This window comes from Castor canadensis, chromosome 4, assembly GCF_047511655.1.
Source record: "Castor canadensis chromosome 4, mCasCan1.hap1v2, whole genome shotgun sequence".
NCBI classification, from domain to species: Eukaryota; Metazoa; Chordata; class Mammalia; order Rodentia; family Castoridae; genus Castor; species Castor canadensis.
In genome coordinates this window covers 118,283,534-118,306,299 of record NC_133389.1, presented here as the reverse complement: position 1 = coordinate 118,306,299, position 22,766 = coordinate 118,283,534, and the positions used below count along the sequence as shown (strand labels likewise).

The 22,766-nt window shown below is 35.8% G+C and overlaps 1 pseudogene; it reads right to left on the bottom strand.

Moving 5' to 3' along the window:
* Positions 1-565: 565 nt before the first annotated feature.
* The window catches only part of LOC109680595 (uncharacterized), a 33,943-nt pseudogene continuing 11,742 nt past the window's right edge, over positions 566-22,766 (bottom strand).

Sequence of the window (22,766 nt, the reverse complement as noted above, 5' to 3'; positions counted from 1 at the left end):
TGCTCTCCATTTGTCTGTAACATTCTTTAATTTCTTTCCCACTACTATGTTTTATGTTCTTTTTTTAAAATTTAAGTATGTTTTTGTTGTTGTCCTGGTTGGAGAGTATCATACTTGAATTCACCCCCTCCATCAGTCCCCTTTATCCCATCTCCCTCAATTCAACATAGTCCTGGAATTCCTAGCCAGAGCTGTCAGGCAAGAAGAAGAAATAAAAGGAATACAAATAGGTGAAGAAACTGTCAAAATATCCCTATTTGCAGACAATATGATCCTATACCTTAAAGACCCAAAAAACTCTACCCCAAAACTCCTAGAAGCCATATACAGCTATAGCAAGGTGGCAGGATACAAAATCAACTTACAAAAATCATTAGCTTTTCTATACATCAATACCAAACAAACTGAGAAAGAATATATGGAAACAATTCCATTTACAATAGCCTCAAAAAAAATCAAATACCTAGGAGTAAACTTAACAAAGGGTATGAATGACCTCTACAAGCAGAACTACAAACACCTGAAGAAAGAGATCGAGAAAGACTACAGAAGGTGGAGAGATCTCCCATGCTCATGGATTGGTAGAATCAACATAGTAAGAATGGCTATATTACCAAAAGCAATCTACAAGTTTAATGCAATTCCCATCAAAATCCCAATGACATTCATCACAGAGATTGAAAAGTCTTCCCTTTTTTTGCTTTTTTTTTCCACATTTTTTTTGTATCTTTTTTTTTTCTTTTATTATTCATATGTGCATACAAGGCTTGGGTCATTTCTCCCCCCTGCTCCCACCCCCTCCCTTACCACCCACTCCGCCCCTCCCTCTTCCCCCCACCCCCTCAATACCCAGGAGTAACTATTTTGCCCTTATTTCTAATTTTGTTGTAGAGAGAGTATAAGCTATAATAGGAAGGAACAAGGGTTTTTGCTGGTTGAGATAAGGATAGCTATACAGGGCATTGTCTCACATTGGAAAAATCTTCCTTAAAGTTCATTTGTAAACACAAAAGACTGCAAATAGCCAAGGAAATACTCAGCAAAAAAAGCAATGCTGGAGGTATCACAATACCTGACTTCAAACTATATTACAAAGCAATAGCAATAAAAACAGCATGGTACTGGAACAAAAACAGACATGAAGACCAGTGGAAGAGAATAGAGTTCCCACATATGAATCCACACAGCTATGGCCACCTTATTTTTGACAAAAATGCCAAAAATATATGATGGAGAAAAGACAGCCTCTTCAATAAATGTTGCAGGGAAAAGTGGCTATCCGTCTGCAAAAAACTGAAACTAGATCAATGTTTATCACCCTGTACAAGGATCAACTCAAAATGGATCAAGGATCTTAATATCAGACCTGAAACTCTGAAGTTAGTACAGGAAAGAGTACAGGAATACTCTGGAAGTAACAGGTATAGGCAAGGACTTCCTCAATAGAACCCCAGCAGTTCAGCAACTAAGAGAAAGAATGGACAAATGGGACTTCATAAAATTAAAAAGTTTCTGTGCAACAAAAGAAATGGTCTCTAAACTGAAGAGAACACCCACAGAGTGGGAGAAAATATTTGCCAGCTATACATCAGACAAAGGACTGATAACCAGAATATACAGAGAACTCAAAAAACTAAACTCTCCCAAAATCAATGAACAAATAAAGGAATAGGCAACTGAGCTAAACAGAATTTTTTCAAAAGAAGAACATCAAATGGCCAAAAAACACATGAAAAAATGCTCACCATCTCTAGCCATAAAGGAAATGCAAATCAAAACCACACTAAGATTCCACTTCATCCCTGTTAGAACAGCCTTCATCAAAAACACCTCAACAACAGTTTTTGGCAGGGATGTGGGGAAAATGAACCCTCATACACTGCTGGTGGGAATGCAAGCTAGTGCAACTTCTCTGGAAAAAATATATGGAGGCTTCTTAAAAATCTAAACATAGATCTGCCATATAATCCAACAATCCCACTCCTGGGTATATACCCAAAGGAATGTGACACAGGTGACTCCAGAGGCACCTGCACACCCATGTTTATTGCAGCGCTATTCACAATAGCCAAGTTATGGAAACAACCAAGATGCCCCACTACTGATGAATGTATTAAGAAAATGTATTTATACACAATGAAATTTTATTCAGCCATGAAGAAGAATAAAATATTATCATTCATAAGTAAATGGATGGAACTGGAGAACATCATTCTGAGTGAGATTAGCCAGGCTCAGAAGACTAAAAATCACGTTCTCCCTCATATGTGGACTTTAGATCTAGGGTAAATACAGCAATGTTGCTGGACTTGGGTCACATGTTAAGGGGAGAGCACATATGGGAGGTATGGGGATAGGTAAGAAAACCCAAAACATGAAAGTGTTTGATGTCCCCACTGCAGAGGAACTAATACAGAAATCTTAAAGACAGAGGTCAATATGGGAAGAGGATCAGGAACTAGTGAAAAGGTCAGGTAGTGATGAATCAACTTGGGTTTAACATATTTGTACATGGAAACAATGCCAGGAATCTCTCTGAATAGCAAAACAAAAATGTTTTGCTTGCTTATGTTTAATGTTAATGTTTATGTTTTCTCTTCAACAAAATTAGAGATAAGGGCAGAACGGGTTCTTCCTGGAAGTGAGGGGAGTCGTGGGCAGAGGAAGGGGCTGGAGGCAGGGGGGAGGAATGGCCCAAACAATGTATGCACATTTGAACAAATGAATGAAAAAATTAAAAAAAAATACTGATTATTAGGTGCCAGTGGCTCATGCCTGTAATCCTAGGTATTCAGGAGGCAGAAATCAGGAGGATTGCAGTTTGAAACCAGACCAGGGAAATAGTTCATGATACCCTATCTCAAAAAACCCATCACAAAAGAGGGCTGGTGGAGAGACTGAAGATGTAGGCCCTGAGTTCAAACCCCAATACCACAAAAAAAAAAAAAAAAGCTGAATGCCAGGAAGATGAGAGTAAGTGCATCATATTCTACTAGAGGGTAAGCATCTTTGATTTTAAAAGCTCCTTGGGTCCTTATATGCAGACAGATGAGATTCACTGTTTTTGTAGACAGCTCCATTAATACATAGCTAAATAAACAATATTAGGTAAAAGAAGTCCCATCAAACTATTTAAAATATAATTTTTACTTTGCATTCCATAGGTCTTCAATAAATACTGGTTGAGTCAATATTAAGATTTTATGCTACTACTGTTTAAGTTACTAAATTGGTGGAAAGAAAAAATGAAAGGGAAATTTCTTGTGGTTTAGTTTCTTGTTTCAGAGAAAACATACGGTCTTGTTGCTAAGGTAACAGTCATCCATTCATGTTCTTCATTCCATCTTTGGGTCATGCTCAATGCTGATCATGTCAGGACTTTAAGAGAAAAAAATTTTTACAAAATCATTTTATAGCTGGGCTTTACTGACTCGAAAATCTATTGCCATGTTTTGTTTATATTCCCCAATGGCCAGATTGTTTTTCCAAGAGCTTGTAATTATTTGAAGTTGTCTCATAGAAAAGAAAATTATACTAAAGAATGAATGACATCATCTCAAGACTTGTTCCAAGTACTTAAAGACTTTATGCACTATAAATAAAGGCCCACATTATTATATAGTTACCAGAGTTTGAGCCAGATTGAAGAAAAATACAGTGCATAAGACACAAAATTTAAGAAGGCATGATATAATTTAAGGGGTGCTTCTAATTTTTATACCCAAAACACTTCACTCACCTCATTGTTGTGTAGACAATGATAGTCACTCCTGGGTTACAAGACACTTTCTTTCTACACATTATAATGAAGGAAAGGAATAATTTCTGTAAGTTAAATTGTAGTCACCAGAGAGAAAAAGAAAGTAATTTTACAGACTGGACTAGATATACACTGCTAAGGTTAATCTCTGTTTTAAGGGCAATGGGATGTCCAAAAGCCGTAGATGGTCAGGATCTCAATATTATAAGACATCTGAAAAATGGAGGCCCATTTGTAGCATCCTTCTCAATAGCTTTATTATCCTCCTTTGTTGTCAGAGCCCCAACTTTGTCCAAATGTCCATGAATCTCTGATTTACCTCATGCACAAATTATGATCAGTCTAAGACAATCATGATATCTCATTCCCTTTGCCAAAGATTACTTAGGAATGGGTGTGTGACTCGTTTCTAGCAATATGATGGAGAGGAGGTCTTTGAGAAAAAAGTTCATTACTGTTAAATAGATACATCTAGAATGGAGCAATTCTGACGTTTTTCCTCTATGTTTTTTTTAAATCTACATGGGTGGCTTGGAACTATGAAAGCTATTTTTAAGTAAAAGGGTAACCATCCTACCCTTTGATTTCAATGTTGAGCTATATCTATATACATTGACCAGTAGTGGAGCCACCTTAATGTTTGTGCTGTCTAAAGTAAGAAAAATATCCTCTTATTGTTGAAGTCATTGTTAGTTTTTTATTGTTCTAGCTAGAACATTCTGTATCCAAAGAATCTTACATTTTTTGAATGTTGGTTGAACAAAATTTGAGCAGTGCTTACATATAAGTCAAAGAATTTTGAAGTGTGAAGAGAAAAGGAAACTATTCCAGAATGGGAGAAAATATTTGCATATTATATCCACGTTAGGTAAAGAAGTTAAAAACTCAACACCAAAAGGTATCCCAATTAAAAAATGGGCAACAGACTTCAGCAGATATTTTTCAAAAGAGGACATAGAAATGGCAAACAGATACATGAATAAGTGTTCAGTATCATTAATCTTCAGGGAAATGCAAATCAAAACTGTTATGTGATTTTACTTCACTCTAGTAGAAATAACCATTATCAGAAAGACTAAAGATAACAAGTGCTGGTGAGAATGTGGAGAAAAGAGAACACTTGTACACTGTTGGTGGGAATGTATATTAATATAGCTATTATGAAAAGAGTGTGGAATTTCCTAAATAAATAAATAAAAATAGAACTACCATGTAGTCCTGCAATGTCATTACTGGGTATTTATTCAAAGAAAATGAAATCGGTATGCTTAAGAGACTTCTGCATTCCCATATTCACTGGATTACTACTCACAATGGTGAAGAAACAGACAAAACTGAAGTATCCTTCACTGATGAATGGGTAAAGGAAATATGGTACATATATGCAATGCAATGTTGTTCAGCCATTAAAAAGAATAAAATCCTGTCATTTGCAACATGACTGAGGTGATGAGTGGAACTGGGAGAGTCATCACTTTATGTGAACTAAGCCAGGCATGGAAACACAATTACCTCATGATGTCTTTCCTATAGGTAGTCTAAAACACATGATCTCATAAATGCTAAGAGAATGGTTGTTAACAGAAGCAGGGGAGAGTGAGGAGAGGGATGGAGAAAGTTTGATGAATGGATGGTAGTCATTATTAGATAGTGATATGAGAAATTTTGATTTGCTATTATACAGTGGGATAAGAGAAAATGATGAGGTACTATGTATTTCCAAAACCTAGAACAAAGAAGTTTGAATGTTTTCACCATTAAGAAATAATATATATTTGAGGAAATAGTTATGATTACCCTGATTTAAACATTATACAATGTCGATATTTATCAAAATATCACAAAGTACCCCATAAATATGCAGTTTTTATGTCTTATGCATGGTTAAAAATAAATTTAATTTAAAAATATAATTAAAGATAAAAGAAAACCTTCCATAATTTTTGGCTAAAACATTAAGAACATAACTTTGTTTAAGAAAATGAATTGGTATGAACTGAATATCGTAAACTAGAGGTTGTTAGTCTCAGCACTACTGACGTTTTTAGCTAAGTAATTTTGTATTGTGGTGATGGACCAATTCACTGTAGAATATTAAGTGAGGTCCCTGGAGTCTACTTACTAGGTGATAGCAGCATCCTTTCTCCAGTGCCAGTTACAAGAAGAATGTATCCAGGCATCACCAAATATCGCTGGGGTAGGTCTGATGGTGAGGCAGAAGTCAATAAAATAAACTCTGATGGAGAACCACTGTATTAGAATTAAATGTCTCTAACAGAAGCATATAAAAAGAAAACAAATCCTCCTTTCAGAAAAACAGAAAGACTATTGTTTATTCAGTTTCTATTTAATAGATTAGCATGTATATTTAATACTTGTTAGTATTTTCTGTGTTTCTAATTCAAGATTTATTACAGTAAGTGAACCCAGATTATCACTATGAAGGCAAAAACTATATTTTCTCTAGTCACAGTGTAATTTTCTGTGCTTAACAGAGTGCTTGGCTTATGGTTGACTTAAGTACTCTGGATAATGGTATGAACATGTGGATGCATGAATGATAGAAGGATGAGAAAATAATCCTTTGAAATACTTATTGTCTTGGAGAAAAACTTGTTCATTGAAAACTCAATTCAAAAATAACTTGATAAGTTATGCGATTCAAATGAAGTGCTACCTGGGGTTTGAACTCAGGGTCTCCCTCTACCATCCGAGTCATTCCACCAGCCCCAAGAGGTAGTATTTGAAAGGGAAGGAACGTAAAGTAGTGTCAGTACTAATGACAATACACATCCTGGTGGTGTCTGTTCTCTGATGAACTTCTATTTATGATTTATATTTTATTTTTATTGTTTTTTTCGCAGTGCTAAGCACCTTGTGCATAATAGGTGAGTGCTTCACTACTGAGCTTCACTCCCGCGCCGAAATTTATCGGGAATGTCTTAGTCTCTGGTGAAATAAAAAGGCTTTACTTTGGAAACTCCTTTCCAAAGTATTTTATTTATCAGAAGAAGAAAATTTAGTCCTCAATACTAAGGAGTTTTTGGAATCACAGGAAGAAAATATCTACAAAGTGAAACTCACCACTTACTTGACAGATTTATTTTAAAATCACCAACAAAATCTATTGCAGATTCATATTTAGACATGAGTACTTACATTGTTATACTTTGAAAAATTTAAAATATGAGCTCCAATATAAATTCTCAGTTCTGACGAACATTTGAAGACCACCTGCTTTTTCTCTCAGTATGTGAGCTCCTCATGGTCCCTTTCAAGGTGTTAAAAGATGCTGGAACAGATGTTGTTTCTCTGGACTAATCATCTCATCAGACAGAAAACTCAAAATTAAACTCTGTAGTACTCCTTCTACCAATGTCATCTCTAGAATGGTGATAGAAACAAATTGCCACAGAAACCTGAATATGAGATTCTTGATCAGTCTTCATATTCTTTAGCTGTTCATAGATGAAGTGAAAATCTCAACTACTGCTAATTATGAGATGAAATGTAAATTCTTAGCTTTGGAATTTTAGGAGTTTTCTTTCCTTGCTTTAAAATGTTTTCCCCAGACCTGAGGAAGGGAGGGGCAAAGTCAGCATGGTGTTAGTGAAAGAGAGAGTATTAGGCACCCAGCACAGTTCACATCAGACCCTTTTAGTTCAGCTTCTGCAATGTATTTACTGAAACAGTCCATAAAAATCATGTAGTAACAAGCCTCTTTGCTGTTCTAAATAGTTTTAACTTTCCTAACAAAGGCAGTATTTGTCTTCAAACTTGAGTCTAGGCAGTTAAAGAAACTTCCCTCTGGTTGGCTGTCTAGATCATTTTGGTTTTTGCTATGAGGTTTCTTTCTTAGTTGATGACATTCCTGAGCTTCCCAAAAAAGCTGAAGGGATTCTTTTTTCTCTTTCACCTGAGAAGTGGGTTTTTACTGATGTTTTTGTCTCCTCTATTGGCCTTTTTCTCTCTTCTTTTGTTCCTATTTTTATTTTTTCTTTAATTCTACCTCTTCCTTTACTTTTTTCTTATACTCATTGTCTTCCTTTTTCCTCTTATCTTTTTCCAGTTTCTTCTTTTTTGTCTTGGGGACTTTATTGACTTCATCTTTTGGTTTCTCCTTGCTGCTCACTGGCTACCTTTCACTTAACTTCTTGTTAAAGAGTAAAGATTCTTTTTCTTTCACACTAGGTGACTTTTCTACACTTAGCTGTTGTTACCAATCTTGAACCTGTTGTCAGCATTTCATTAGCCACAGGGTTTCTCAGCACCAATGCCTCAGCCCTCTGAGCCCTGATCTTCAAGTACAGGTGGGTGCCCTCTACCCTTCCTTTAGTTTGGAAATTCTTAAAAGAACTTTGCTACAAATGCAGTATTTCATAATAAATACAGTATTTAATAACTCTCAAAAAATTCTAGCCCAACTTTTTCTCTTTTTTTTTTTTTTGGTAGTTCAATAAAGACTGTTTACTGTCTTCTCAGCCTCTCAAATAAAGTAAGGCTTCTCAAGTTTTGGCACTTTGCTTTTTGAGCATTGTTGTACTAACTCTCAGAGAGCTTTGAATTTATAATTTAGGGGGGAGGTAGTACTGGGGTTTGAACTCACAGCCTTATGCTTGCTAGGCTGGCCCTTTACCACTTGAGCCTCTGTACCAGTTCTGAATTTATAATTTTTTAAAGACAACTTGAATTTTTATTTTTAGGCTGTAAATGTCTGTAAAACCAACAAAAATACCCAATAAAACACTAAGCAAATGGGCAAAAAATAAATAAATAAGTACTACAGGAGTCCAGAGATTAATGCTATCCTAACAGGGTAAGGATGGAGAACATGATTCTAAGACCCAAACAAACAGCCCTCCAGAGGGTATAAAGAGAGAAAAAGAGACTCAATGAAGGAGCAATAAAACAAGAAGATAGAAATGAGATATTTTTGAGTTTTAAAGCAGTAGGTTCAAACTTTCCTCAAATATCAGGGATGGAAAATGTTAGCAGAAAAAAATCCCCAAGCCACTGCTTCACTGGAAGTTGTTATTCTAGCAACCTTATCAGTTCATTAAATTTGAGGAAGAAATTAAAAGTTTCTGAAGAAAAACATTTAAACACTGATTTTTTGAAGAACAAGGACATTTCAAAACCTATGTTGCAGCACAATATATTTATGGGTAAAAATTCCACTGACCAACCAACAGACACTTAGACAGTGAGGGACAAGAATGAAAAACAGGTCAGGCTAAGGGAGGGCACAAGTAAAGAAGGTGAGTATGAGTGATGTACTTTCTATGCAAGAATGAACATAGAACTCACCATAAGAAGAGGACTAAAGTAGAAAGGGGAAAAATGGAAGGGATTAACCAACTTGGGATACAATGCATATATACGCAGAACTGTCATAATGAAATTCTCTGGGTAGATATCACAAACAATCAAAGTATCCTTTTGTTTCTCTAAAATGGAGGACAGGAAAGTAAATCAGGTCCTCCTGGGGGCTGGTAGCAGTGGAAGGAGGAAGGATACAAGGGAAAGGTGTGTGAATGTGGTGGCAAAATTATGCACTCGCATGAAATTAGAAAAATAAGGCTGTTGAAAGTATTCTAAGAATGGAAGGAAAAGGAGATAAAGGAGAATGGTGAGGGGGTAAATTTAACTAAAATATATTGTAAGCACTTTTGTGGATGTCACAATGTACCCCCAGTGTACAATAGTAATGTGATAATTAAAATATTAAAAAGAAAAAGAAAAAATGCATACACACATACGTTACATACACAAAAACTATGTTGCCAATGATAGATTTAAATTGGCTGAAGGAGAGAAAGAGCTGGTATGGGGCTGAGAAGTTGGGAAGGATGAATTTAATTTGAGGCAGATGAATTTGATGTGTTGATGTAATATGTATATGAGGAGATCCTGGAGCCAGATAGAAGTCTGATGCATTTAGAGCCTACAAGAAGACAGTGTGTGACAGTAGATCTGGGTAACATCCATATGGACACGAAGTTAGCACAGAATTGAAGAAGACAGGGAACTGAACGTAAGAGTATTTTGTAGGCAGAGAATAGCAAGAGGAAATAAGTGAGATAAATTAAGGCATGAATTAACATTTATGCTGAAAGCAAAAGAACCAGTCGGTGAAGAAGGATGAAAACCAGGAACATACAATGGCATGAGACATTCATCACTTGTACATTTCTAAGAAAGCTAGAAGAAGATTGAGACAAAAATGAGCCCTGTATCTGTGAGGAAAAGATAGTCATCAGTACTAAGGCATTAAAAATACCTTTTCAGCTTTATAAACCAATCAAAAGCTCACACAAATGTTTTATATTGCTATAAGAGTCAGAAAACATGCATAAATGGGATCTATTTTGCAAAAATTCCAGAACACAACTTGACATTAGTGGGAGCTGATATGACAAAAAATGAATTTTTAATGTAAACTAAAATAAGCCACTATAAAATCTCTGAAGCCATGTTACTGTATTTAATGATTCTTTTCCAAGAGTTGGACAGCTTTTCATAACTTCCTACACAAGTGAAATTTGGATCATGTCTTAAGGGAACCCCATTTACTCAGTTTAATTTTATTCTGCTCTAGTCCTATTCTAGAATGAAGGAGAAGGTAAATTAGCTAGGAACTGGTAGATCAAAATGGATAAAGGAGTAAGAGACCAGTGATGGAGATGGTGAGAAAAAAATCATATCAGTCCATGCTATTCTAAACACCTTGCAATGTCAAAAAAAAAAACTTGCCAAACAAAACCATATTTAGAAGTTAAGACAAATGATTCTGAGAAGCTGCTTTTTGCTGAGATAAGATTGAGGGAATGCTTCCTTCCAGCCCCTGGTCTTTAACATTTATGAAAATGCTCTTGGACCTCTGTGGAGAGCCCGGTAAACAATGTATTAAACCCATTTATTATCAAATAAAAGTCTGAAGCATGGACATGCTCAAGATATTACTGAAGGTAACCTTGATGACTAATGGCTCAAACAGAATTACAACCCAATTATGCTCAGTTTTATACATTGAGTTTAAGTTGCAGACCTGTCAGGAGGGCTTCTCCTAAGGGAAGAAATCAAAACTGGGTGGGATTTCCCCTGACCCATCAATGCCTTCTAATAACTTGTCCGAATCAAATATTTCCTATTATAAACCTCATAACTCTCGTTAACTAATTAATGTTAAAATAAATAAGAATTTGCTTTCTAGAAATGGGATAGTGGATGAATTTTTTCCACTATTCATTTTGTATTTTAACTGATTGTTAAAATAGTACATATCAAAGTCAGTAAAGTTCATTCTTGCACATAAAAACTTTCTGCTTTAAAGTGCATTTAAAGCACAGAAATGGAAAGAGAGTAGTGGGGGAATGACATCTTGTCCCCATTTGTATATTAATAAGAAAATCAGATATAACTACAACCTAACCTTAATATATCAAAACTCTTTTGCAAAGATTTGATCGTCTAATTCATCCAATTCATTTAGATGTTAGCAGCTTTCTTGGGGGTCTGTGTAGGAGAAAGCATTTAAAGGCTGATTCTATATCTGCAGGGGACAAAAATAGCTCCTATTCTGGCAAACAGATTTTATAGTGTTTTATTTTGGTCTATATTAGTATTTCTTTTTTTTGGCATTAAAGCCTTAACTAATGTCAAATCTGCCCCTTCTACATGCTCTGTGTTATCTTTAAAAACAGAAAACTAATATCCTTAAAAATTGTGCCCTTGGTTTGATAATAACTAAGCACTGTTTGATGACCAAATTGCTGTCATACTACTCTGGAAAGGAACTACAATGATACTGTTCACTATTCAGCCATTTCCAGCCAAGGAGAAGGGAGTTCCTAAATATGAGTTTTTAACTCTACTCTTTCTTGTTTTTTGACCATTAAAAAGTAAATGATGAGAGGGTTGGAAGTGTGGTAGAGAGCCTGCCTAGCAAGTTGTAGAGGCCATGATGTCAAACCCTAGTACTGCCAAAAACTGTAATCCAAAAAAAAAAAAAAAAGCTATTTGGGAGTTGAAGATTGGAGGAGCACAGTTCGAAGCAAAATGTCATGAGACCACCTCAACTCAACCAATGACTTGGTACAGTGGTGTGAACCTGCTATCCCACCTATGTAAGGAAACACAAATAAGAGGTTCACAGTCCAGGCAAGCCATGGTATAAGGTGAGACCCTACCTCAAATGCAAAAAAAGCCTAGTGGAGTGGCTCAAGTGGTGGAGTGCTTATCTAGCAAGCACGAGGCCCTGAGTTCAATCTACAGTAACACACACAACAACAACAACAAAAACCTTCTTGAAAGCCAGATGTAGTTTTTCGTATAGGTAAGAAAAAGAGTGACAGTGAATTCATTGTAGTCTGAATGACACCCAAGTCAGGATCCAGCACTCTGCATACAATATGCACTCAGGATGTTCATATGTCATCTCTCAGAGATTCCAAGCAAAAGAGACAGTTTCCTTATACAATCAGTTGCATCTACAAAACATGGAAATAATTTGCAGTCAGGTTAAATGCCTTTGGAGAATGTGATTCATTGCACTGTTCATGACCTATACCAAATTTGAGTTTGGAAATCCTCATCTCAGTTTGAAAGTATGTAGATTTATGGGTCTGTCCATACAGCAAAGTCCTTTGACGTCATCTCAATAGGAAGTATACGTGGTAGAGGGAATATTAAAGGCAATGGATATGCCTATGTTTCCCAAAATTAGTCAACTAAGGAAAACAATAGCTTATTTCTCATTTCATACTCAAATCCTTTATTTAGCGATTTTAAGGAAAAAAAGTGGTTTAAATGATTTTGCTAGATAAATTCACCAACATCTCACTGAAGAAAGCAGTGAAATGAAGCTGTGCTTCAATCTCAAACTTTCCATAGCATAATATAATATGCACACATGTACATACACATTCACACATTATACACAGACATGTCCACAAGTGTATTGTCTGAATATAAAGCTAGGTAGTGTAGTTAGGTAGATATAGGTTTATATGTTCAAATAAATTATGTTAAATAAAGGGAAAATAGGATTAGTGAAATCCATAATTTTCCTTACATGAATAATTACATTCTTATTAATGAGTAGGTATACTAACAGGATCCATTTCTGCCTATGCACTGAAATACACCAATACGTAGGATCCTGCCCAGTATCTGAACCTCAGTAAGCACTCAGTCTTTTGAATGAACAAGGGAATAAAAGTTAACCAAAGAATGGGAATTTGGGTGGGGGCAGGGGGGAGAAATGACCCAAGCCTTGTATGCACATATGAATAATAAAATAAAAAAAAAGAGATTTGTTCCTGGAAAAAAAAAAAAAAGAATGGTAATTCAAATTTCTAAAAGACTATCAACCATAACTCCTTATAACTACCATAAGTATTGGAGAAGTCATTGAACTCCTTGAAGATAGGAAATCTGCATTAGCTTTAGGGCATTAAAGAAACACCACAGTAAAATTCTGATGCTCATCTTCTGGAATTAGCATGAGACTCACAAGTTAAATGCTTGGTCTTTTATAAGACTGCTGTTATTTCAGACACCAGTCACTCCTTGGGGTCCCCTGGGATCTTAGGTCCTCTGTTTTTCTGACTCAATGGCTGTAAATTTGAGAGTTCCCATGACCCATCAGTTTTGATAATTCACTAGGATAACTCATGGAACTCAAAAATGTGCTATACTTATAATTACAGCTTTATTATAAAAGAGACATATCAGGAGGATCTGCAAAATGGGGAGACACATAGGCAAATTCTGGGAAGAAGTGGTGTCCAGAGTGGTCTTTGGATTCCAATTTTGTCTCTATTACCCTCATCTCCCAGGAGGTCAGGCTGGTCCACCCATTTTCTAATCAGGTAATTTCTTCCTGGTAAGCAGCCTCCATCCTAAAGCTATTCAGGGACTCATCAAATGTCAACTCACTAATCTAACAGAGTCCCACCAGTCAAACATCCTCACAAGTAAATATTCATCAAAATCTCAATGAAAATAATTAACATTATTCCTTAAATTCTAATTATTGCATTATTGGTTCTGTCTTTTTGATCCCTAAAAATTTCACTTAAAAAAAGTTGGTATCAGAGATCTCTGGGTAGCATTGGAATTTTTATTTATTGAGGTCATTGGTTATACTCTCTGGATTGGATTCTGAATCTGAAAAATAAATCATTCATGAGATTGTAGTGTTGGCAAGTTGTTCCAGATTTAAAATTATTTCTAGTACTAATTCTCCAGATCTTCTGTGCTTGTGGGGTCAATAATATGGTCATTTTTTTTAAACCCATAGGCATTTTTTACTCCAGAAGCCAAGCACAGCAAAAAAGTTTCCATAAATTGGGCAAAATATTCAGGTTAAATAATATTTAATCATTTCAGTGAAAGTATAAAGCTTCATTTTTGGATCTTTCCATCTGTAGGATTTAGTCAGCATTCAGGAAGTCTTATCATATGCCAACCTACTCCTATAAAAGAGCAATGATTTAAAAAAGAAGTCACTAATCACTAATTTGTTTACTTATCTGTTGATTGAACATTTACTCTATAGCAAGCATTATGCTTATGCCTGATATAGAAACAAACAGAACTGTCAAAATTCTCCCTCTTGTGGAATTGCATTCTAGGGGTAGACTGGGCAGGAGGTGGGAGGAAGGCAGGCTACATAGAGTGATCACATTACTAAACAAGAAAATTACAGATTGTAAAATTGAAAATTACAGAGTAAAATTGGAGGAAATAACTAGGGGAGAACACAGTAACTGAGGAAAGTACATTAGAAGTTTAGCTGGGAAAGTTATCTCTGAGGAGGAAACATTTGAAGTAAGATTCAAAGATAAGAAAGGGGAAGGTTACTTAGCCAGAAGTCAAAGCAAAGGCTCCAACCTGGCAGAGGAAAGTCTTGATGAGACAAATGATTAGTGTGAGAAATGGAGTGGTGGTGACGCTCTGGCAGACCATTTGGGGCTGCTTGGTCATGACAATCAACTTAGAATTTTTTTTCTGAGTAAAGTGGGATCTCAGCTGAAGATTTTTTTTTTAATGGCCTAGGCAAATGGTCTCATTTCTGCTTTTAAAAGATTATTCCATTGCCACCGTGCAGAAAGATAGAAGAGAGAAGTAAGAGTGAAAGCAGGGAAATAAGTGAAGAATCACTTTTCTAATAGGAAACATTCTCAAGTCCTACAAACCAAAATGTGTGCGTCTTCATATTGGACCTTGAAAACAGGAATTAATTGTCAACTTTTGCAGGAGTAAAATGAGATATTGTATCTAAGGATTTACGTCCTTGAGATACTTAAGGAAAGCAGCCTTTCCTGACAGTGGGTCCTACAAGGTAGTGAAATGATATGCTTGCTACAGGAAAGCGTTTAAGCATTTTGACTTGATGCCCACATTTTCTAGTACCATTTAGGCATGCAGAAAAAACAAAACCACGTGTCTGGATTTGCAGTTGAAATATATGTCACATTATATCATTTGAATGCTAATAATCGTTCAGCAGGAAAAACATCACTTTGCTCTTCCATGCTCAACTAATGAAGGTTTCAGTATCATGAAACATTTTTAAGCTATCTGAATCCTTTTCTTTTCTCAGAAGAAGAAGTTCAGGTTTTATAAAGGAAAGAATGAAATTGCAGAAGTTGATATGCAGAAATGTGCTTTATAAGCAACTCTGTAGTTGGTACCTACTGTCTTGAGGATTTCTATAGTCCCAAATTCATATGCTTAACCTACAGTTTACCTTCTCTTTCTAAACATTTCACTGTGTAGACAGCAAATCCTCAAGAATTCAGACAAACTGAAGTCTTATCTCAACAAAGAAATTGTAGTTATGGCACATATTCAGAAAAAAGGCTATTTCACTTATTTACAACTATGTGGTAACTCTAGTGGATATTTTTATCAGAAGTTACTTTAGGAAAAATATCAATAAGGACCTTTTCTAAATTTGAAACATGAATTACCTTTTTCTTTTTAGTATGCTTAATAATTAAGGATGGGCAATTTAAAAGATCATTGTTCATTCAATACAAGTATAACTTGATGTAAGTGACAGGAGATTTTCCTAATTTTGAAAAATTTTTTAAAATGGCATCATGTTTTCTTTTTCTTAATGCTTTAAATGTCTGGATTATTCCCTGCCTCCCACCTTACCACCTGCTAGAGATGTTTATTTCTTCACATTTCTCCTTCATCCATCCTATGGAGTATATTCAGAAGAACAAAACTGTTTCTTTAATTAAAAGGAGAAAAACAATTTTTAAAAGCTGCCACTGTGAGAAAATGTTTTCTGAGTGAAGCATCAGGGGCTTTGGCTATGGCCTCTGTGCTATTTTCCTGACTGTTTTGGTATTTTAGTGACTGTAAAGAAATGACCCTTAAAGTTGCCGTGTCAGGCTGGTAATAAAATGACGTCTTGGGGAAACCAAACCCTTTCTTTCCCTGTGCTTTCTTTTCCTCCTGTAATTAGACTTGCCATCATTGGGGACTGCTTTTGTTATTAACAGCATCCCTCTCACCTCTGCTCAGGGACAGCAATAGCTAAGTGAAGGCATCCCCTTCAGTACCAGGCTGAAGATTGGGACACAAACAGCATTCACAACACCTGCATTTTTCCTTTGTTAACCTTGGTATCTTCAGGGATCCTTGGTTTTATTTGTAAGGGCCAGCTTGGCATACTTTTCCCCTGTGCTTCTTCACAATATTCTATTATTCGTTATGAAAAACATAAAAAGATAGCTGGTGTTCTGGCCTTTTAAGTTCCCAGCCTGCATAACACTGCTCTGGAATTGGTCACCAGCCAGGACCATCACTAAGGAGAAACATGTGGTTGCCACTTGCATCTAGTGCTTTTCTCACTGAAGCCGGTAGTTTCAATTGAATGCACTGATGTCACTCTTCCAAGTGAATGAACCCCATGGGGATTGTAGAGAAGGACTAGGATTACTTTTTTTCAAGCTAGAAGCCCCACATTTCCCCCCTCAAACTCACCTTCTGCTGTGCCTGCCAGAACCAGGGCAGATGTAACTAATTAGCACACATGCATTTGTTTTCTTCAAGGATCTGTCTGCTCCCTGTGCCTTCTGCTGGGCTCCACTAAGATGCCACCAGGTAAGGAAAGTCATCTAGTCTGTTTCTTCTGTAAGACACATTTAAAGATCTATGATTTAAAGCCCTATATTTCCTAGCCCCCAGTTACCAGAAAGCTGCCAACTACTAACTAAGCAATCTCAAAAAATATATGCATCAGTCATTAATTAATTCATTTTAAAATTTATTGAGCACCTGTGATATGCTAGGACTTGGTTAAGTTGAAGAGAATATAACCCTTGTCTTTATGAAGAATATAAATTGATGAAGGGACAAATAATAAAAAATGACTTCACATAAGGATAAGTGCAACTGAGGAAACAAAGTAATAGAGTGTGAAAGAGAAAAACTGTTCAATGAGAAGATGCCATGTAAGCTGAACTGGAATAAAGACAGGAACTTATGTGACATGCTAGAGGAAAAGCATGTGACCAAGGGATCAGCAAGCATAGAGGCCCAGAGGAAGAACTGAATTTAGCCTGCTTAGAGTTCAGAAGGTCTATATGGCCAGTATTGAGAATGATATATTGGTGTGTGCATATGTCTTTTTTAAAGTTATAATCAATATTTTCTCTACAAAAATTATGGGAGATTATTTTTCCAAAGAAATGGAATTTCTATGTGCAGAGAACAACTCTTGACACATAATAATACTTCATAACTATTTCTTTGAGATAGATTCTTTTTTTTTTTTTTTTTGTAGTACTGGGGTTTGAATTCAGAGTCTCATGCTTGCTAGGCAGGGCTCTACCACTTGAAACACCCTACCAGCCCCCTGAGATAGACCCTTGATTTCTAGTTTGAATTGTTTCAGCAAACATGTATGAGTATTAGTTGCAATAATATTAGTTTCTATCTGTTAATATATTGTTTAATATTCACAAAACACTAAAAAAGAGTAGCTATCATTGATATTTTAAAAGATATGATGTGAAAACTATAGATTAATGCATTTATAAAACTTGTTAAAGATCACAGATACGGAAAGAGTGGACCTGAATTGAAACCCAAGTTAGACTCCCTACTGCTTCTTGTTCATTGGAACTAGCTGATTGTGTGTTAGTCTCTGAGTTAGAAGGTAGACAAACAAAAGTGTTTACGACAGAGGCACCATCCCTAAAGAATAATCCTATTCATTCTGCAAGGTTGATATTAGGATCTCTATGTAACAGATGGAGAAATTAAAGACCAGATGGAATAGGAACTTAGGGTGCAGAGCTTGGACTCAAACATAGATTTCTCTGTTTCTAACATGTCTTTCCCTACCTAAATCCATTATTCAGCCAAAGTTGAGAACTAATGGGACAGTGGAAGGGCCTCTCTCATTGCATTGGATAAGATATTTTCTATGGAGATAATCGCATCAATTAATGGTCTTTGGCTGGAGGCAACAGAAATAGATTCTTACTGGGTTTAAGTTAAAAGAGGAGGGAGACTGCCAGAAGACTACTGAGAAAACTCACAAAATAGAAGGAATTGCTGAGCCACAAAGTTCCAAAGAACAGAAACAGGTAGCCCGGTCACAGTGGACTTGTGAATTTTTTCTGAGGTGAATTAACTGATTCTTTTCCACTTGTACATGTTTCTGTGTAAGTTAAATTTCTCCAGAAACAGGCTTAGAGTAGGCTGGTTTGGGTTGGATTCTCATTCCCGTAGTCCAAAAGGTAAAGATGACTACTTAAAGGAAATGTGGATTTTACTTTGGGGAAAAATAATAGATTACTACACAGTTCATCTCTAAGCCTTATTATTTACAGATAAAGAAATTGAGATTTGAAGAGCAGAAGTGATTTTCCCCCATCTAATCTTTCACCTGAAAATGTTTTTAAAAATGTCATTTGTTTTCATATTATTAGGCCTCTCTTTTAAGCCTTATACCTCTTGTCTCCACTTAGGGAGTCTTTATACTTCCTCACTGAAACTTGTTCATTACAAATGACCAGCCATTTGTAGTTTGGTGTAACTGAAAATGTTACTGTATGTATTTGTAGTATAAATCATATTTTCAGGTACTTAAGGCCCTATTCCCTATAAAAGACACCCTAGGAACTTATAATCCGAGGACAGATATTTTCTGGTCAAAGAGATTCTCCACAAAATTCTTAAGCCTAGGTATCAGTGCACAGCTCCCATTTTCCTATTGAGTAATTTGAGGTAATATTTCAGGCACATTTTATAAAGTCTATGCCTGGCCTTCTATATGTATGCCAGTTTGAGATATTATTCTGGCTTTCTGAATTCTTACCATTAAATTTCAACTAATAAAGATATAATTCTTTCTCCACTTCTACAACTAAAGATTAATGACAATGGATATACTCAAACTTTTGGACCCCCATCTATGTCACATAGATATCATTACAGAAGAGTATCAATCCAGCTGTTATGTCAGGTTATTAGAATTAAGACTTTGTCCAAAACACTATCCTTTTCCAGCAAAAATGAAACCATGCTGTTACTACAGTAATTCTCTTAGGTGAACCCCAAATTGTCCTTTGCCCCATGTAAGCAGATCAGATTTGTGCTAAGCTTGCCACAGTGGGAAGTCACTGTGTTTGAGCTTATTTCACCATTTCTACTAGCTAATAGAATGTTTCAAAACTTAAGTTCAAAGTGCTTGGAACAGTCTGCAGAGAGTTCAGAGCCTTACAAGACCTGAACCTGAACTCCTTTCTATAACATCCACAGTGGATGTTGATAGTCCTTTGGGAATCAATTTCACAATCAGAGTATAAGAAAGATTGAGAACAAGAGTGACAAAGTTGAGGCAGAGACATGAAGAAGATATTTCCTTAAAAGGGATTTTAAAAGATAAATATATTCAGAACATCAATCTCAGTAGCTGGGTGGCAGACGATGTTTTAAGAAATAAGCATCAGCAGCAGGGAAATAGTTTCTTTAATTGTGCAATCACTTTTGGAGCTATTTGGAGTTGTCTGCATAAACTCTTCTCAAATACAAACACACATACACACCCACACACATTTATTGAGAGCAAATACCCATTGCTGTAGTTAATGGAGTGAAATACAGCTGAAGTGGGACAAGGAGAGCAGCAGGGGAGGAATTGTGGAAGCCAAGTTAACTGCTTGATACAAACTGACTTTTTCTGCCTTTTGCAGCCAGACTATATATTACTGTACATGGTATAGAATGGGGTGCTTTCTGCGATGAACAGAGGGTATTGAATAAAGGGTCAGCAAAATACTGTATGTGAGGTTTTCTTTACTCCATTCAATGCAGAAGCTTTTTCCTTATTTTTGGTGCACTGATACCTATAAAATTATGGGAGATGATGATCACCCTATACTTATCAAGACACAGCTCTCATTTTGAATTCTGTTTGGGACTGAGAGATTCCAATATGAGAATCATGTCAAAAAATGGATGTCACAAAACAGCCACCACCATGATGAAGAAGGTAAAGGGACTGATTTATGAAGGTGGATTAAACAACTCAATAGAGTGGCCAAATTATGACTCAACTTCATAAGACTGCCATACACTTTGAAGTTCGAAGGGAATTTTGTGAGCAGAAAATTTCAAGGACAGAATGGTCATGAAAGAGGCAGGAACTTTAAAGATAGTTACCTAGCTGGAATGTTGTGTTCAGGGCTAGGACCAGGGAGAGAAAGCCAATCTAGATTTAAGATTGTTTGCCTCAATGCAGTGGAAGTGCCTTCTCAGAAGTGAAAGACAATTGAGAATGAGAACTGCATGATTAGGGGTAAATGAGACGGCTTAATAGGTCTTTTCCATCTTCAGTGTCAATGAATCTTATTTATTGACTCCTTATTCTTATTTTTCCAAATTCATTAGGGAGACAAAAGGTCTTTAATTTTCATACCAACACTGTGCCTTCAAAATCTAAAGCATATCTCTCTAACAGTCTAGTTACAGAGTCATCAAAACGATTATTGCAGCCACCCAGGAAGTTAAAATAATGGTAATTTTTGCATCATAATAAAGCACTTCAAATTATTTTTTAAAAGAAAAGGAAAGGAAAAAGAAAACCCTTGAAGATAACTTCCTTTCTGGCTAAGATGTGAAAACAATCATTTAAAGTTAGTTCCACGAAGGGGACTTTTTCATTGGAAAGAATTTGGGTACATGTAGATGTGCTCACCCTTCTTGACCTGCTTTTGTGATTACTGCTACTATTGGAAATGACGATTTGGTACCTACTGATCATAAAAGTAAATTTAATACTTTTGCCAAATTGGAGCTTCCATTGGTATAAGTAACAGGAAAAAAGCAAAGTGGGACAGAAGCTGTAGATTGAGGACTGGCTTCTGAATCACTGTGCATGGTAATCCTTCTCCATTGATTTACTGCAGTATTTTGAGTAGCAGCTTAAACTCACTGTGATTTTGTTTTTTTCTGTAGAGCAACAGCAGCCACTGCCAAAACAGGAGACAAGATTTTGACATTTTTCTGGGTTTTCTTAAGGATAGACAAGATTGTTGCATTAAGTGCTTTGTGCTACTTAAACCAGTGAAGGGGAAAAAAAAAAAACCCTTGCCTGCTTTAAAACTTTTCTAATGCTTCAATGCATACAGTAGACACTCAAAAAATTTTAGTTTATTTATAAACAATTTCCTCAGTAATCACATCTGCTTAGAATATGCATTTTTTGATAGCTTTAACTTACTGACAGAATGGTGTTCTTAGATCAAAAGAGTAATTATTTTTTCCTGAAGAAAGCATTAAATATGAATGACAAAACTCTGCAGCTTATCAAATAGAAAGATAATAAATGTTCACTCATTTTGATGTACAAAATGTTGTGACAATATGTGAGAGAACAATTACAGAGAACCTATGACTCTAAGCTCTGGTCAATACCAAGGTGAAAAAGAGGAGGCTGGAGATAAGGACACTCTTGACTTCAGAACATACAATTCATATCACTCTCTGCTAAAAGTGAGGCATATGCTTTAGGTAAAAAGTAAACACAGCTACTTTTGTCTTCTCCAGAAGAGGAGACAGGAATTGAAACTCGCTTGAAGGAAGATTTTTTGTATATGCATAATTCATATGAATATCCACAGCAGGGTCCTAAAGAAAACTCACTAAAAAAATTAGGATCCCTAGTCAGAGTTAATAAACACCTAGGAAACCAGTTGCCTATTCTTTACATGACTTGTAAGGACTGATACATACAAAGTTCATTAGGGTCACTGAGGCAGCTAGCAAATCCAGTGGAAAAATCTTGACTTCACTATTGAGACTCATGGGGTTGGGGTACATGGATGAGTTATCCTAATTTTGTACTTCATGTTCAATTTTAAATATAATTTGAGTGTCTAGGGCACAATTTCCAAAGTACATTTTATGTGTTATTGTCCTTTTTGCAAGATGTCTATGTGTAATATCAAGGAAGTAAGAATGGCTCTAATTTGAAATTTAGCATCCAAGAAAAAATATTTTATGTCCTTTCATTTACATTTGCTGAGAATCTAATACTTTTATTTCTTCTTCTGAAGCTACTGGGAGTTACTCATGCCTATTTTCTCAAGATTTTGCTAAACAAAGGTTCTATTTTTATGATTTTGTTTTCAAACCTGTTTTAAATGTTGTCCTTTTCACTTTAGTATTTTGCATTGTTATGTATTATTGTTGATCTATAAGAGTTTGAATGAACCTTTCAGTGAAGAGTCAACTAGAGGCACACAAATCATCAGCTACCTGGCTTGCAGTAAGATAAAATAATTTTACTTCACTTGTGTTAAGAATGGATAAAAGCACATCAGTTTAAACAAAGATAACTTGTGCAAAACAACAGCAAATTTTTACAAAATGTTGTTTAAATGCACCCTTTTTGTGGTACAGTATGATTGCTATCACCTATAAGAAACTGAATATGGGAAGTTAAAGACACAAACACAACATTTGCTGATAG